A 17,147-nucleotide genomic window follows, 5' to 3' on the forward strand; every position below is an offset into this window, starting at 1 on the left:
TAGGACCCATTGTCAGACCCTATGCTAGTGCAGTGGGTCCTGGGTTCCTCCTGGTGCACAACAATGCCCGGCCTCTTGGGGTGAGAATATATAGGCAGTTCCTGGAGGATGAAGGAATTGATACCATAGACTGGCCTCCACGCCCGCCTGACCTAAATCCAATAGAACACACCTGGGACATTATGTTTTGCTTCATCCGACACGGCCAGGTTGCACCTCAGACTGTCCAGGAGCTCAGTGATGCCCTGGTCCAGATCTGGGAGGAGATCCCCCAGGACACCATCTGTCGTGTCATTAGGAGCATACCCCAACATTATCAGGCATGCACACAAGCACGTGAGGGCCATACAAACTACTGAGTACGATTCTGAGTTGCTGCAATGAAATTTCGGTAAAATGGACTAGCCTGCCGCATCATTTTTTCACTTTGGTTTTCGGGGTGTCTTTGAATTCAGCCCTCTGTAGGTTGATAATTTTCATTTCCATCAAATGATGTGGCATCCTTTCGTTCCCAACACATTACCCAGTCCATATCAGTATAGATATCCAGCATGATTTTTTTCCGTTTTGAGATCTGATGTGTTTTCAAAGTGTTCTTTTAATTTTTTTAGCAATGTACTTTCATACTTGGCCAATTTAAAGTCATGAGTTAAATTAATGCAAAAGGATCAAAAAACAAATGCAAAAACTGAGTACAGTATATGAAAAGAAACCCATGCTAAGAACAACTGGGCCAGGATTCAAAACGAGTCTCCTCTGAGCTGTGAGGCAACGATGCTAAACACAATATTAATGAGTGAGATAGGGAAGAAGTATGATAAATGATTAATCTTTATGTACTAAGTCTTAGCTGAATGATGTGAGATTTATTGTGTTTATCTGAAGCCTTTCAATGTCATTTAGGAAATTTAATTATTTTAATTTTGTTTTGCTTGGTCTGGTAAGCCTGATCTGTGTATTCTACTGATGTGTAATAAATGAAAATTATTCAGATATTCTTTACTCTTGCCTCTGAGCAGCTTTGTAGAATGATTAATGCCTTTTTTCCTAAACATGAACATTTATTCAGATTCTTTTGGTTTTTTTCTGCACATCCTTTTGCTGTGTGTTTTTCTTCCATATATATGTTTGCCTTATTGTATTTGAACAGAATTAGTGTGACTCTTTGCCTTTTATGAAATATATGATGTGTGTGGTAAATAAGAAATAGTGGTAAAGGAGTGAGAGCCACTTCCTGACATGGGTGTGTACTGCAATACCTAGGCCAGCCAAAATTCCTGTACTACTGTTTCATATTTTTGTAAGAAATGAGAAATGCAAATCCAGTACATACTTGCTTTATGAATCTTTCCCTTTTCTAGCAATCATACATATGAGTCTTACTTGGCAATCAATCACACAATACATAAAAGTGTACTACATTGTTAGCAATTATGTGTAAACTAGTACTGTATGTAGAAATTTGCATTTTAATAACTTTAAATGTAACTTTGTAGATGATTGCAGATTGCTTTTGGTAACTTTTATTTATGCTGACATTTTCTAAAAAGAATATTCTTGGATTAAAACTTCTATAATTTAATAGTGTGTTTAGTAACTTCCAAAACATTTTTATACAATATTTTTATACATTTTTATACAACAGTGATCAGATAAGAAATTTTTCAGTACAATTTCATGTTAGATTATTGTTCATGGTTGGGTCTCTGAAATTCAAGTTATGTTAACGTAGATATTTTTTTTTTTTGATACAATGTTGCGTATAGTGCTATTAAAAGTCATTCCTTTTTTTGAGAGCTGAGGAATGTTAAAATGTCAGCAATGTCATCTTGCTTTTTTCAGTTCATAAATTGCAAAATGTAAGCTATTACTGCAAAGGAATATGCTGCTGTTTCCTAATAAATCATTGAAGCTTTGCAAATTTGAGGTACTGTACATTCTGTGATAATTTTAATGAAATTTGTATATTTGATTTTCTTTGATTTGAAATAATTAAAGAGTTTATTAATTTTGTGCATAAAACGATTTTCGCCACATATAGAGATTGTAAATTCTTAATTATGCTTAACATTACCAGGATGCAAAATGTCTGTTTTTGGTTTTTATATTAGACAGAAGCCTTGGATGTTGAAATTTGTAAGGTCATTTTAAGATTTCTACGTATGCACCAACTGTTTTTATTTCAATTAATGCAAAGTTTTTGATCAAATTTCTGTTTCAGCAGACCTAGTGTGCGCAAATATATATTTTCGGTGAATTACTTCTTCATCTGATTTATGCTGTAAGCTGCAAGTTAGTGCCATGTTGCATTTCATACTTACTTATAGATCTATATTTTTAAAAAGGTAAATTTTACTGAGATTCAAGTGCTTAAGGGTGACCTTAGCTTTGGGAATCGATATATGTTGGCACTTTGGCAACAAAAAGTTCTCGGCTAAATTATTTTGGTTAGTAATATCTATCAGCTGCTGTTTGTAAGCACAAGCAGAGTAGTACAGAGTTGTGCAACATTTTATTTCAACCATGTAAACTATATTAATGTACTTTGTTCAAGAGAAGCATGTTAAAGAGATAATTGTAATTTTATTGATTAGGTTTGGTGGTGTCTTGAAGTTAATTACTTTTGAAAGTCCAGTATGTGTAAAGGCATGTTTTACTTTTGTTTTTAAAATAGTTTCTCCCTTCCAAGTACTGGATAAGCCCAAGCAGTACTTCTTTATATTCCCTGCTTTGAGCCTCAATAAATGCAAGTTATCACCAATATACTAATAACCCAGTTGTGCTTCACTCACTCAGAATATGGAACCAATGTAGGAAGTATTTTAAGATAAAAGAAGCTTTTATCTGTGGCACCTCTGCACAAGAACCACCTTTTTCCACCCTCGCAAACGGGTCTGTATCATAGGAGTGACATAACAAAGGAGTGACATAAATACCATATTAAAGGAGTGACATTTTATTGGAGTCACCTACCACACACAACTGAAAGTATGCTCGCCAAAAAAAACGTTCCTACCACTTGGATGGTTGGTTGGATGGATGGTTGTCACTCCTTTGAAATTTATATCTGAGGTTATGACACTCCTATGACATGTCACTCCTTTTAATAGGACCATTGCAAACATATGCAGTTTGTAATATCTGGAAAACATTTGGGATTAAATCACTTAGAGATCTGTACATAGACAACATCTTTGCATTCTAAGAACAATTACATTCCAAATTTAACTTCTCCAGCAACACATTTCTTTCACTACCTTCAAATTAGAAACTTTGTTAAAACCGAACCTTCCCAATTTTCCTCACCTCCTCTATGCTGGAAAAAATACTGATCAGTCTCAAGGACACAGACAACATTTCTGCAATATATAAAACCATTTTACAGTCCTTCCTTTCAAAGATCCAAGAGGACAGTAGGAAAAGGATCTCACTCAATATCTCAGAAAAGGAATGGAAAGTAGCAATGCAGAGAATTCACTCAAGCTCCATATGTGCAAAGCATACAATTATTCAACTCAAAATTATATATCGAGCACATCTGTCTCGTTTAAAATTGTCCAAAATGTTTCCAGGGCAAGATCCAACCTGCAAACGCTGTAATCAAGTTCTAGCCTCACTGGGTCATATGTTTTGGGCCTGCACCAAATTAACATCATTCTGGACCAACATTTTTAAATGCCTTTCAGACAGCCTTGGTGTCACACTCCCTCCTAATCCACTAACAGCTGTGTTTGGTGTACTTCCAGATGGGCTTAAAGTGGACAAGGGCAAACAAACTGTAATTGCCTTTACTATACTATTGGCACATAGACTTGTCTTGCTCAACTGGAAGAATCCTAACTCTCCTCTTTTAGGTCACTGGGTAACTGATGTTTATATACTATTTGAAATTGGAAAAAATAAAATTCTCATTTAGAGGATCTGTGCAGAACTTTTTCAGAACCTGGCAGGATCTAATCAATAACATTTTAGAATAAGCTTTTAAAGCACAAAGGAAGCAGATTCTCTCCCCTTTTCTTTTTTCTTCTCCATTTATCTTTATTCACTTATTACTTACTAGCTTTAAGTTTTACTCTGCTGGCCAAGCTCTCTTTCCCAGGGGTAGGTGTTGATTTGTTTTCGTTCCTATTTTTGTAAAAATGGATCTATTTGTATGGAATGTTGTGTAATTTCAATAAAATCAATAAAATAAAAAGTTTCTGTATTAATAGTAAGTCTTTTCAGACATACACGTTCCAATGTACCTTTTATTAGATTGATTCATGGTTTTATTTCAGATTGCACAATTGTGTTTCCTTTTCTTTGTATTGTTTTTCATTTTCTTTGCATATAAATACCTTTTAATATGTGTAGCTGCAAGTGAATATTTTTATGCCTATTTAATCTTGAAATGCATAACTAAAGATTAAATAATGAACGTCTCACTTTGGATTCAGTTTTGGTCAGAAGTGTTACTTACAGCTTTGAGCTCACTTTCATCTTTGACCAAAAATTGCAAGCTGTTTTGCTGAGTCTAAATTTGTCTGTTTAAATCAGGTTTATTTTTAAATGGTAGTTTTCACAACATACTGGTTCAATAGATTGTTTTTAATAGTGTCTTCAATTTTAAAATGGGCTTATTTATTACTTGTTTACATTTATACTGATAACTCAGAATGTTTTTATATCTATTGCTTTTATTTTTCTGCCCTTGTACTGTATTTATCTTCCAAAATGCATTTTTTAAGTGACCTACTGTATAATGTTCCCAAATGATTTTTCTCATGTGTTTACCAAGCTAATTGCATGAATTACACATTTTAAAGTTTTTTTTTTAATATCTACTTTTTTTGCAAAGCTATCTTCTTTAGGGATTCTCTTTCATACTCAAGTGATGTAAGACAAAACATCTTTTATTGTTGGCGTTCAAGACATTAGAAAAAATAATAAATGGAAACCTAGAGTGCAACCAAAAAAAAATACTTGGCCTCAGGATAACCCACCTGTGTTAAAAGGTACTCATTTATAAGTTGTTTGTTGGTATACAGTATATAAAAAAAAATTTTAAATAAAGAGAAAATATGAATACATTTTGAACCAGTGAAATGATTTAAAGAGAAAACTTCTACTAATGTTTATTGCTCACATTGGAGGAAGTGCAGTTTGTATATTATGTATGAAAGATATTGATTAACATGATCAGGAGATGGCTTATATGTTGCTGGTGTTTGGATGAATTCATAAGACAGATAATGCAACCTTTTGAACTCAGTCATCCACTATTTGAATTTGATGGGTGTAACTTTAAAACAGCTGAGCACTGTTGGAAGAAAGTTTAGCTTCTCTTAAACCCAACTTGAATGATGCAGTTTATTAGGTTAAAAAACATGTCGACAAGCAGTCTGCTTTTTTTTTTTTTTGTCTGGTTCTCATCTCCTTAAGTAGAAGCAACATGTAGTAGTAGAGAAGTGCAAGCATATAAAAATGCTGCCCCTTGGAGATGAATGATTTCCATTTGTCTTAATAGCTTGTGTATTAGTACAGCAGGCTAGACCTTGGAATTCTATAACTTGCCTCAGACGTTTATGTGAATCAGAGTTGTGTTTTACAGTTTTTAATAATGTGTGTTATTTATTTACTTATGATGGTATGCCATTCATTAGTAGATTACCACTAAATGACATATGAGAAAGATTCCATGCCGGTCTCTATTTCCTTGAAGATACATTTCTATAGAAAAACAAGTGTTCTGTTTAGTGGGCTTTCACATCCCATTTATAATAAGGCATTTTCTTCAAAATCTAATCCCTTTAAGTTTTATTTCCGGTTCATTTTGAGAAGCTCTGTTTGAACAGAAACCCCGCTTTAACTACACAATGTGGGTCATTGTGTATATGTAAATTAAAACACTAGTGTACACAGAAACATTGAAAAAGATGGTAGAGTGGCATACCTTCCGTATGATTTATTCTGCTTTTCCTTTGTGAACATTAGTATCTTTGCATTTTTTTCAAAAATAAATGAATACAGTGTAGACTTAATCTTTGTTTGTCACTTGACTCTCAGATATATAAATGTTTTTTGTTATTGTTCTCATCAACATCCACACACTTGTAGTACATCCGTCTGCCTTTGTGTTTTCATTCAAATGCATTACAGTTTACAGTGTGCCAAGTGGCAGTAGCAGAAAACAGAGAATCAAGAAGTAGGTAAAGATATTGTGGAGAAAAAATGACATCTGGAAGTGGAACACTGTTATTTACACCTGTTTTTGATACTAATTATGATTTCATAAAGTCTGTCATTTTCAATTTTTAAAAAAATAAGATTTCTGATTCTTTCATTTTTAACTGTTTTTTTATTGATATATATTTATTTCCACTGTAGTGAATTTGTAAAACTTTTATGAATCGGCTCCATTGATTCTAAAAGAAATAGAAACCACTGCCTTGGAAAGATCTGAGTCCTCTACAAAATTACAAAAAAAAGTTTCATTGAAACTTAAATTTAGTACATAGTTTGATTTGGTAAGGTTGCATTTTCCCTTTTACCTTAATGTTAAACTTGCACGTTTATTCCTCCATTTTGTCTCATTCATTACTCCCATGGGATTCGTTATATTATTAAATAATGTAAGCTGTATGTAAATCAATTATGATTTTTATATTTCTTCAAATGGATGAGTATTATGTGCAGTAAGATTAAATCACCTTTGCACCCTGCTCCCATCCAGTGATATTGCATGTAAAGGCAATATCACATTAGATAATTTTTATAGCATTTTCAGTCATTGACTTAAGTTCCTTAATCTTAGGGAGTCAGAAGCAGTTGGCAGCATGCTCCCATGACTCTCGGTCGGGTAATCTGATGTCATACATACGACTTCCCCCACCAAAATCAAGCTGGTTTTATTATGTCTTTAGTCATGGGGTTGGCTCTGTATGCATCACAGCTAACAGCCAATTAATGCTCGTCTGGAAGTACAATGCATGTAATGCAATGATGAAGAATAAGGATTGTCAGTGTTTTGGATCTCACAAACAGTAGAGAAGCGCATCTGTCTGATATCTCGTGTTTTACATACCACGGCAAATTTTTAAAAAGGAAAGGAAGGGCTGAGATTGCAGCTTGTCTTGCTTTGCCTATTAACCCTTCATATAGTCTTGGTTCCTTTAGGCAGTTTGCTATTGGTTTCAGAAAAAGGGATTAACAAGACTGACATGCCCAGCAATTTTGAGTTGTTTAAATTCTTTAATTTGAGTGTGACATATCCTTAGACTAGACTAGAAGTCACATAACATAACATTGGCTTAAGATATTTTTTCCATGCTTCAAATGCAGAAAAAGTAGATCTATCATTTAGGTTCCTCACATGCATGCATCTGAACAATTTGTCCATTTGTTTTTTTTTTTTGTTTTTTTAAAGAATAACTAGTTTGAGTACTTGAGATTTTGTTGAAATTCTTCTCTTAATCTGTGGTGCAAATAGCTATGGAAAATGATGCTAAATGTAAGAGAGGAAGAACAGGAACACGTAGCAGAACGGTTCGGTGGCAACTGGGCAAAAAGACAACTCGGCGAAGTTCTTTACCAGTTAGGTAATAGTTAGGCTCAAAGAGATTTTTTAATTATATTTAAATGACAATGTGATTTAAAATGTTGAAAATAAATTTATATAATTGATGAACGAATTTATTCTGCAGATGGAACAAACTGCCTCGCAGTTAGGAGACCCGGGTTCGCTTCCCGGGTCCACCCTGCATGGAGTTTGCATGTTCTTCCCGTGTCTGAGTGGGTTTCCTCCGGGCGCTCCGGTTTCCTCCCACAGTCCAAAGACATGCTGGTTAGGTGGATTGGCAATTCTAAATTGGCCCTAGTGTGTGCTTGGTGTGTGGGTGTGTTTGTGTGTGTCCTGCGGTGGGTTGGCACCCTGCCCGGGATTGGTTCCCTGCCTTGTGCCCTGTGTTGGCTGGGATTGGCTCCAGCAGACCCCAGTAGTAGTAAAGGAGCGTCACTTTTATACATCATACCTTTTTGACAGGTGTTTGTCCCGCCCCCCTTGGCATTTCCGGTACCCACCGTATGCCACCTGAGTTAATTTGGGTGTTTCCCTGCGCTCTGATCTCTGCCTGTTGTCGGGTGCGCTGTTTGACCGGCACCAGCCCTTTTGTCAGTCGTGCGGAAGGAAAAATGGTTGGCTGCTCTTAGCCTTGATCCTAAAAACTGGGTCTGTTCATCATTGTGATCTGAGCCGGCGCTTCGGGCCCCTGTAAGGCGTCAAAAGGTAAGTCAGTGATTTTGGGGCGGAGCAGGCATCCTGCTCGTGGCTGCGCACAGCGCCAGGGTGTGTACAGAGAGTACAGAGAGCTTGAGTGAGCCTGCTCTTATCTGCTTACAGCGCCCGGGTGTGTACAGAGAGTACAGAGAGCTTGAGTGACAGACCCCCTGCAAGAGGATGGAAAGGAAAACTTTAGAGAGGCTCTATTACACACCCAAGGAGCCTGGCAGTGCATCCCAAACACGTCCAGAGCATACCGTTACCTTGACAGCCATGTAAAACCATGCCCTTTATAAAGCAAGGCATATCGTAGATACCAAAGTGATTTAATGCAGTGCATCCCAAACAGCCATGTAAAACCATGCCCTTTATAAAGCAAGGCGTATAGTAGATACCAAAGTGATTTAAAACAACAAGTTTTATTGAATGAATCAAAAAGATACCAAAAAAGTGGTTTAAACAATTTTTATTGAAGCAAAATTCCAAACATAGCAAAATAACATGTTGTCTTCACTTTCCGGGGTTACACACTGTTATACATTAATTGCTTAAAAGTATGAATAAAAGCAGGTTATACAGTTGTAAAAATAGTCACACAAGCTTGTTTGAATACAGATTAGCAATTCAATTTAAAAAGAAGCAAAAAATACAAGAATTGTATACACTGTTGAAAACACAAATCAAATTGCAAACCAGGTCCCAACCCATCAGTGAGCCGGTAATACATCTAAGTAAAATGTTTAAGCCAACACATGTTTAATATATTTGTATTTCACTAAATTATGTAAGCCTATTTTCTCTGTTTGGAACAGAGCCGACCACATAAAGCTGGTCTTCAAAGGCTGAATTAGTTGTGCGTAAGCATCAATGGGTATCTCGCCCTTCTCAAACTCTGCTATAATATCATCCACATCATTCTTGATAGCTTTACGAAAACAAGGCAAGTTATACATTTTTAGCAAAGCACGCACACAGGACACAAGTCTATCCTTTCTAGCCCTTTCGAGCATAAATAAGCTCTGTTTATATGCTATAAATGGTTTAGTGAACCAGATATTACAAATGTGTCCATCTGGTATGCATTTGTTCTCTTGACATTCATCACATTTTTCCCCTAAATGTTCAACAGAACTAAAAACATAAGCCCAGACGACTGAGCGACCGATTATGGTCATAATGAATCTTTTTCTAGCAGATATAATATAAGGAGAATATGTTCTATAGGTATTACGTGTCACGATGGGTTGGGACCAGGTTTTCCTTGTTCTAGCTGCCGAGTCTTGGATCCTCTGACAACAAAACAAAACAAAATACAACAGTTAGTCAACAGAAAATATAACACATACAGGTCTTGTTTAGCATGGATAAGGCCTTTTGATTAGATTTCTGTAAATCGATGTTGGTTTTAAAAAATAACTGTAATGGTGATTAGAGACAAGTTGAAAAGCAGCTGCCCGAATCTTGGGTTTTGTTGCATGATGCATCTTTTGTATAAGCTGAAAACTGTTTACTACGGCAACAAACTGTTTCAGACAGTTAAGAATATAAATTTTAGTCGGTTGCACAATTCTTAATCCACACAGGGGTTTAACCATAGAAAACACCGTTTGAATTAATCTTTAATACTGATCTGTTGACAGATGCTGGAAACACAAGGGTACATTTCCTCAGAATCAGATTCTAGTAAAAGGCAAGTGTGACCATCCTGAGATTCGTCACCCAAACGGCATGCTAAACAAGACCCCATTAATACATCTCTTACACAGGTGCTAACCACGGAAGCTACAACAGCGTTCACACAATGTTTCATTAAAATCAATCCGGCTCTGTGACTGCGATGGCTGTCAGGTGTTTGGGAAATTACACACAGGTCTTGAGACTTCAGACTTGAAGTTGAACAATCTTTTAAAACGTGTTTAAAGACCTCACCGGCCATCTTAAAGTCACTCTAGGGAAAAAGAAAAGTTATATTCCCACACGAAAAACGCATATACCTAACGGGCTATCAGTAAAACATAACAGAATTCTGGACAATATATCAGAAGCCATCTGGATAGCCTTCTCAACACAATCGTCCTCAGTGTTGGAACAGATATGGGCTATGCGGCTTAAAAGACACAAAAATGTATCACGTGTCATTACAGGAACGGTATTCCCTATTGATCTATAGATACATCTAGTCACACGTGAAATAGCTGGTATGCTTTTTACATCGGCCCTTCTATCTGAAAAAAGGAAACACTCCACCAAGCCAGGCATTCTTTCAGTAAGCCTTTCAATGTCACGCATTAATTCTTTAACATCAGGGTTTAAATCGTCTTTCTTTTTAGCGATAAGACCTTTCAATGTTGCAGAAATTACTTCTTTTGCATAATACTTGGGCTCCGCACATGCAATCTGTCAAGTTAAAATAAAATAAAATGAGAACCTATTATTGTACCGCCCTGTAGATAGGGTTAACGGAAAATTTCTTAAACCCAGGATCCAGACTCACCATGTCCAAGGTCTTGTTGTCTAGGACAGGTGCATCAGTCTTTTTCACGCCAGATGTCGTCGGGCCTCCAGCAGATGCATCAGTCTTTTTCACGGACTGGCGAGTTTCTCTTTTGGGCTGCTCCTTTAAAAAGAAAAAAGCAATACAACTGTGAGCTAAGAAAAGCAATACAACTGTAAGCCAAGAAAAAACAATTCATTCAAAATTACCCGTTTAGATTTCTCTGGTTCACCATCTATAGGCTGGTATTCTTCTACAAGGATGAGCTTGGTCTCTGCTTTAACGGTCGCTTTTGTTGCTTCAGAATCCATGTCTTGCTTCTTAAGAGACAACCGGTGATGTTGTGTTGCTGAGATGGATAGATAGATACTTTATTAACCCCCCAGACAGATAGATAGTTTATTAATCCCCCAGACCGACCGATATACTTTATTAATCCCAAAACCGATATACTTTATTAATCCCCAGACAGATAGATATACTTTATTAAGCCCCAGACAGATAGATATACTTTATTAATCCCCAGACAGATAGATATACTTTATTAAGCCCCAGACAGATAGATATACTTTATTAAGCCCCAGACAGACAGATACTTTATTAAGCCCCAGACAGACCGATATACTTTATTAATCCCCAGACAGACAGATATACTTTATTAATCCCAAAACAGATATACTTTATTAATCCCCAGACAGACAGATATACTTTATTAATCCCCAGACAGATAGATACTTTATTAATACATAGCAAGAACGCTTGACTGGCCAAGCAACACAGGTAAACGGCCTGCAGCAAGCGGCGATGCCGCGACGGACAATCGAGAACGCTCGACTGGCCCCAGCGACACAGGGACACTGGTAAGCGGTCGGTTAAAACCATGCAAAGCGGCGGTCTCAGCCAGCCAGCAATCGCTTGGTCAGAAGAATGGTTTAGCTGTAAACAAGTGTTAGTGCCTCCATTCTGACCTTAATAGCGGCGGATGATGCCAGCCTGCTAAGTATCAGTCATAACGGAGTGGACACCTTAGCTCATCACAACATACCCAATTCTTGTTATTGAGGAGGCCTGAGGTTTTCGATGCAAAAATCGTTCTTTAAATATGCTTTTGGGCGAAGCTTTTTACAACGCTCGGCCAATCAAAGCCTTTAAAGATAAGATTTTTTTAAGATAACCCGCCAGCATATTTTTAACCAATCAATAAACACAAGCCTCATGTTAAGCTAGCCAATGGCATTACACCGGTCTGGTTCGGGCATGCGCTGACTGCAACGAGCCCGTCCCATGTTCATGCCCGCCAATCAGGATACAGACCTGTTGGCGGGAGTGTGAAATGTGTATGGATTGAAGGCAACATGGCGTTGCTGTCAAAAAAGTACGAACGACTCTGTCTATGGAAAATGTATTAGCATATGGATTAAACAGCAACAGACAAAAATATTGTAACACATACAATAATGCTTCGGGTATTCGGGCTGTTGTTTTTCTAAACCAGGAGATTTCACGGCGCATCCGAGCAGAAGTGCAAAGTAAGACATGTCCTTTTAAATTTTGTATATTATCATGATTGTGCATTACGTTGTGATATGCTATTATAGAGCCATAATTTAAAGGTAAAATGAAATGCTCTTGTTGTCATTTTTAATACGTGCCATTTAATTTATGATAGGCCTATAAATTGGTAAGACAGGCCAGGGCAGGCGGTCTTGTATGATAAATAATAAAAAAAAAAAAAAAAAGCTGATAAAGCGTTAATATTTATGTATATATAAGTCATGATGGTGTGTACACGTTTCATTAGTCTTTTTAACCCATGGTATGATGAACTTGTGCCTTAAAATAAGAAAAAAAGAACCGGCGCATTTAGTACGTATGTTGCCGGTGACTCTGCACGCATAGAGCTGTCATTTTCTAAGCCAGGAGATCAGGGTTCGCATCCGAGCCGAAGAGCAAAATTGGGACGTGTACTTTTAAATTCTGTATATTATTATGATATGATATGTCATAAATGAAATGGTAAAATGGAATTCTAGGTTTCTTTACAAAATTAACATCTGTTGCCGATCGTTGAGATAAGACGTGTGTACTTGACCCCGCGGGCCTTCTTGGAACATTCTAGAGGCACCCATAGAATAAAATTTGATAAAAAATTCATTGGAATATACGTTTCACCGGCTGTCTATAAGTGATAACATTGGAACATTCTAGAGGTACCCTGATACATGACATAAAATGATAAAATTCCATGGAATATTTTTATTTACGTTTTCACCGTGTGTTTATAAACGATAATGTTTGATTAATGTTAGATGGTTATCAGCCTAATATATAACTGACTTGAGCCGAATTACACATTAAAATATTTTAATGCATTCTGCATTCCTGGAACATTATGGCTCGCTTCTTAGATTCGGTTGAATTTGATGCTCAGCTTTCCGATCGACATAGAATTAGTACCGAATCGTCCGGTAAGATTTGTATAATATATATACACGTATAATTAGTGAAAAAAAACCTATTGGTTTACACCTTAAAGGTTATAAGGATATTTGTATGTACACTGTTAATAATAAAAATACATCCACCAGCTTATTATTATTTTTAACAATATTTCAGCACGTGAGAAATTGCTTGAATCTCGATTAACGACCGTCTCACCGAGAAAAGCCACCACAAAACCGCCAAGACGAGTTGCAACCACCTTATTAGGAAGTGTGACGGCACCTCGGCAACCTACAGGTATGAAAATAAGAAAAAATAAAATTTTGTTGTTAATATCAAAATCTAGAGTGTGTATGTATTTGGCGTTCTCATCACAGACAATAAGGACACCTGTGATCTTCAGGGGTCAGCCTGTATGTGTTTGTGCTTTATTTATTTATATTTTCTTTGATTTTTTGGTCGTAATCTTCTTTATGACTTTATGATCTGCTTCTTATATCCCATAAGTGCCTTGTGCATGGAATAGACTCTATATAAATAGAATGTATTATTATTATTATTATTATAGTGCTCAATGTACCCTAGCGTTAGGCAAGAGCAACACATGGATAGGGGGCCCGGCTTGCATAACCCAGTGTGCAAGCCATTGATAAGAACTTTGCTGACCAACGCCCTGACGTGGACTGCTAACCTTGCTTAGCCCTGTGTGCACCCGACTGATAAGAACTTTGCCGCCCAAAGGCCTCAGAAAATGAGCAAAACTGTATAGATGAAAAGATTGGGTGTGTGTCGCTTTTTCGCGGGGCCCTTTTGGGTCGGCGAGCTTAATGAATTTCTGTACGTATCCATATTTATTTTATATAGCTATTATAGTGTTTCCTATACACAGGCCATAAACATCGTCCATCAAAGTATTCAGGGTCTTTTAGATGCATTATCCCCGAATATTGCACCTTGTGATTTTGTTCAATTGCGACTTATTTCCCCGAGTTTGCAAAACAATCTTTATTCCCAAAAAAAGAATCTAGACAGCTTTGACGCCACAGGCTTTTTAAATTACGTGTCTCAGATGCTGCAGAGTAATACAGAAATTATTACAGATTCTTCTCTCCGATTTGTAGTAACCATTGTGAAAAACATGCGTGGTGGTGCAAGACTTAGAATTAACACATTACTCTTCAGTAAAATTATTAATACTAAACGACGTCTATTAGTAGATTTCTCATATCGGGGTAATTTATGTTTTTCAGGCGCTGTCATCCGCTTACTCAGTCGGAAAGGTAAACCGGATAGCTGCATTCTGCAAAAAGCTAGACAAATGCATAAACAATTGGGGTTTTCGGGTGACAAGAAAATATCTTTTTCAGATGTAGAAAAATTTGAGCGTCTATTAGATGTTTCTATAAAGGTACTATACATGCATGAGAGTACGTGGAAATACTTCACAACGGGTCCTACGCCTACAAACTCTAAAGTGATTTTCCTACTCTTACACAGTGAGCATTATTATGGGATTTTAAACGTGAAGAAATTTATCGGGGCTAATTATTTTTGCGAAATTTGCCATGCTGCTTATTCTCACAAAGATCGCCATGTTTGTGCCAATACATGCAGGGCCTGCCATGATGCTTCCTGCATTGAAGTAACAGGCTGTTTAACCAGATGCCGGATATGCAAAATCATCTGTCAATCAAACGATTGCCATGAGAGACACCAAAACAAACAAGCATGCCAGTGGAAAGAATACTGTACTTACTGTCAGTGTTATACAGAGCTTACCCACCGTTGCAAACCGAGGCTATGTCCTCATTGTAAAGAAACAATCACAAGCTGCGACAATCACTTATGTTATATGCAACCGTTATTAAAGAGTCCTGTGTCAAAAAAAAATATATTTTATGATTTTGAATGTCGGCAAGACACGGGTATACACGAACCGAATTACATATACGCTTTACACATGGATGGTAACACAAGCTGGGAATTTGCCGGAAACGATTGTGTTGAAAGATTTATATCAACTTTTATAGATAGTAAGTTTAAGAATTACACTTTTATTGCACACAATGCAAAATCCTATGACAGTTATTTTGTAATTAGTCAATTAATAAAAGAAAAAATGAAAATGGATTTGTTAACGATCGGTGGTAAAATCATGTCGATAACGGTGAAAGGTTTAAACATCAGATTCATAGACTCTTTGAACTTTTTAGCATCAAAATTGTCTAAATTACCGCAGGCTTTGGGTTTTAAAGGGGCTAAAGGATACTTTCCTCATTTTTTAACACGATTGAGATCCAAAATTATGTCGGGCCTAGACCGGCTGTAGAATTTTATGGTGTGGAAAGTATGATGCCAGACGAAAAGAAAGAATTTCTTTTATGGTATTCTAATCACAAGAATGACGCATTTGATTTTCAAAAGGAATTAAAAATGTACTGTCGCTTAGATGTAGAGATTCTAAGGTCGGCTTGTATTTTGTTCAGACAAGAGGTTATGGAGATCACCAAAACGACAAAGGTGTATTTAGACGAGCAGTTTCAGATCAAATACAAAATATTATCGATTGATCCTTTTCAATATGTTACTTTAGCGAGTGTTTGTATGGCAATGTTTAGACTTAAATTTTTGCGTGAGCAAACCATAGCTTTGCCGTTACAAGACAGTTATCACAGAATACAGAAGCGCTACTCTACACCGGCCATTCAATGGATCATGTATTTAGAGGCCCAAGATAAACTAGATATTCGGCACGCGCTAAAACCCGGAGGTGAAATGCGTATTGGAAAATATTATCTAGACGGCTATGCCGAAAATAACGGCATAAAGATGGCATTTGAATTTAACGGTTGTTTTTTTCACGGGTGTAATATCTGTTATAATGAAAAATCATGGAATAGTGTTACAAACACGTCATTCGGTTCACTTTATTCAAGAACTATGGAAAAAGTTCACTACTTAAAAATGCAGGGTTTTCAGGTGCATCAAATCTGGGAACATAATTGGCGACAAATGGTTCGTGAAAACACCAGTGTGCAGAATTTCCTGAAAACCGCACGACTCCCAGAGGCTTTGAACCCTCGGGAATCTCTCTTTGGCGGACGAACAAATGCAGCACGTTTATATTACAAGGTTTGCGCTGGTGAAAAAATCCATTACTATGATTTTACGAGTTTATATCCATATGTGAATAAAACCAAAAGATATCCAATCGGTCATCCAAAAATTATTTATAAGGACTTTGGACCGTTAGAAACGTATTTTGGATTAGCCTGGGTGAGGGTGTATCCACCCAGAAATCTTGTATTCCCTGTTTTGCCATGCAAAATAAACAAAAACTTATATTTTACGCTTTGTTATACTTGTGCTGTGTCACAACAGCAGAGCCCCTGCACACACTCTCACGAGGAATGAGCGATAACCGGTTGCTGGACAACACCGGAATTGTTTGCAGCCGTACAGCAGGGTTACAGAATTGAAAGCATTTATGAGATATGGCACTTTGAACAAAGCTCTACTGAACTTTTTTCAGAGTATATTAATGCCCATTTAAAAGCTAAGCAAGAATCGTCGGGTTATCCTGAGAGCTGTCTAAACACAGAACAGTGTAAACTGTATGTGTCCATGTTTTATGAAAAGGAAGGTGTACAATTAAGTGAGCACCTGATTAAAAAAAATCCGGCCCGAAGACAAATTGCAAAACTTTTTTTAAATTCCTTGTGGGGTAAGTTTGCACAAAGACCTAATTTGCCACAGACATCTGTAGTTACGGACCCGGAAAAACTGTTTGAATTACTTTTCGCCCCAAACTATGAGGTATCTACTTGTGATATTATTGATGATGAATGTGCGTGTGTGACTTGGACATATGATAAAGATCGTTACAGTACACCTTCCAATGTTAACATTTTTATTGCGAGTTTTACTACAGCTTATGCAAGATTAGAATTGTAT

General features: G+C 36.8%; 1 protein-coding gene across 4 annotated transcripts in view; it reads left to right on the forward strand.

Moving 5' to 3' along the window:
* Positions 1 to 17,147, forward strand: part of irf2b (interferon regulatory factor 2b) — a 131,239-nt gene that overhangs the window by 33,925 nt on the left and 80,167 nt on the right. For 2 of the 4 annotated variants that reach the window (XM_028802121.2, XM_028802124.2), the window contains exon 2: positions 4,838 to 4,994. The exons of the other annotated variants lie outside the window; for them this stretch is intronic. The gene's annotated coding sequence lies outside the window, so the exon portion shown is untranslated. The remainder of the gene's footprint in view (positions 1 to 4,837; positions 4,995 to 17,147) is intronic. 4 annotated transcript variants of the gene reach the window in all.

The sequence above is a fragment of the Erpetoichthys calabaricus genome, chromosome 5, assembly GCF_900747795.2.
Source record: "Erpetoichthys calabaricus chromosome 5, fErpCal1.3, whole genome shotgun sequence".
In the NCBI taxonomy this organism is placed as follows: domain Eukaryota; kingdom Metazoa; phylum Chordata; class Cladistia; order Polypteriformes; family Polypteridae; genus Erpetoichthys; species Erpetoichthys calabaricus.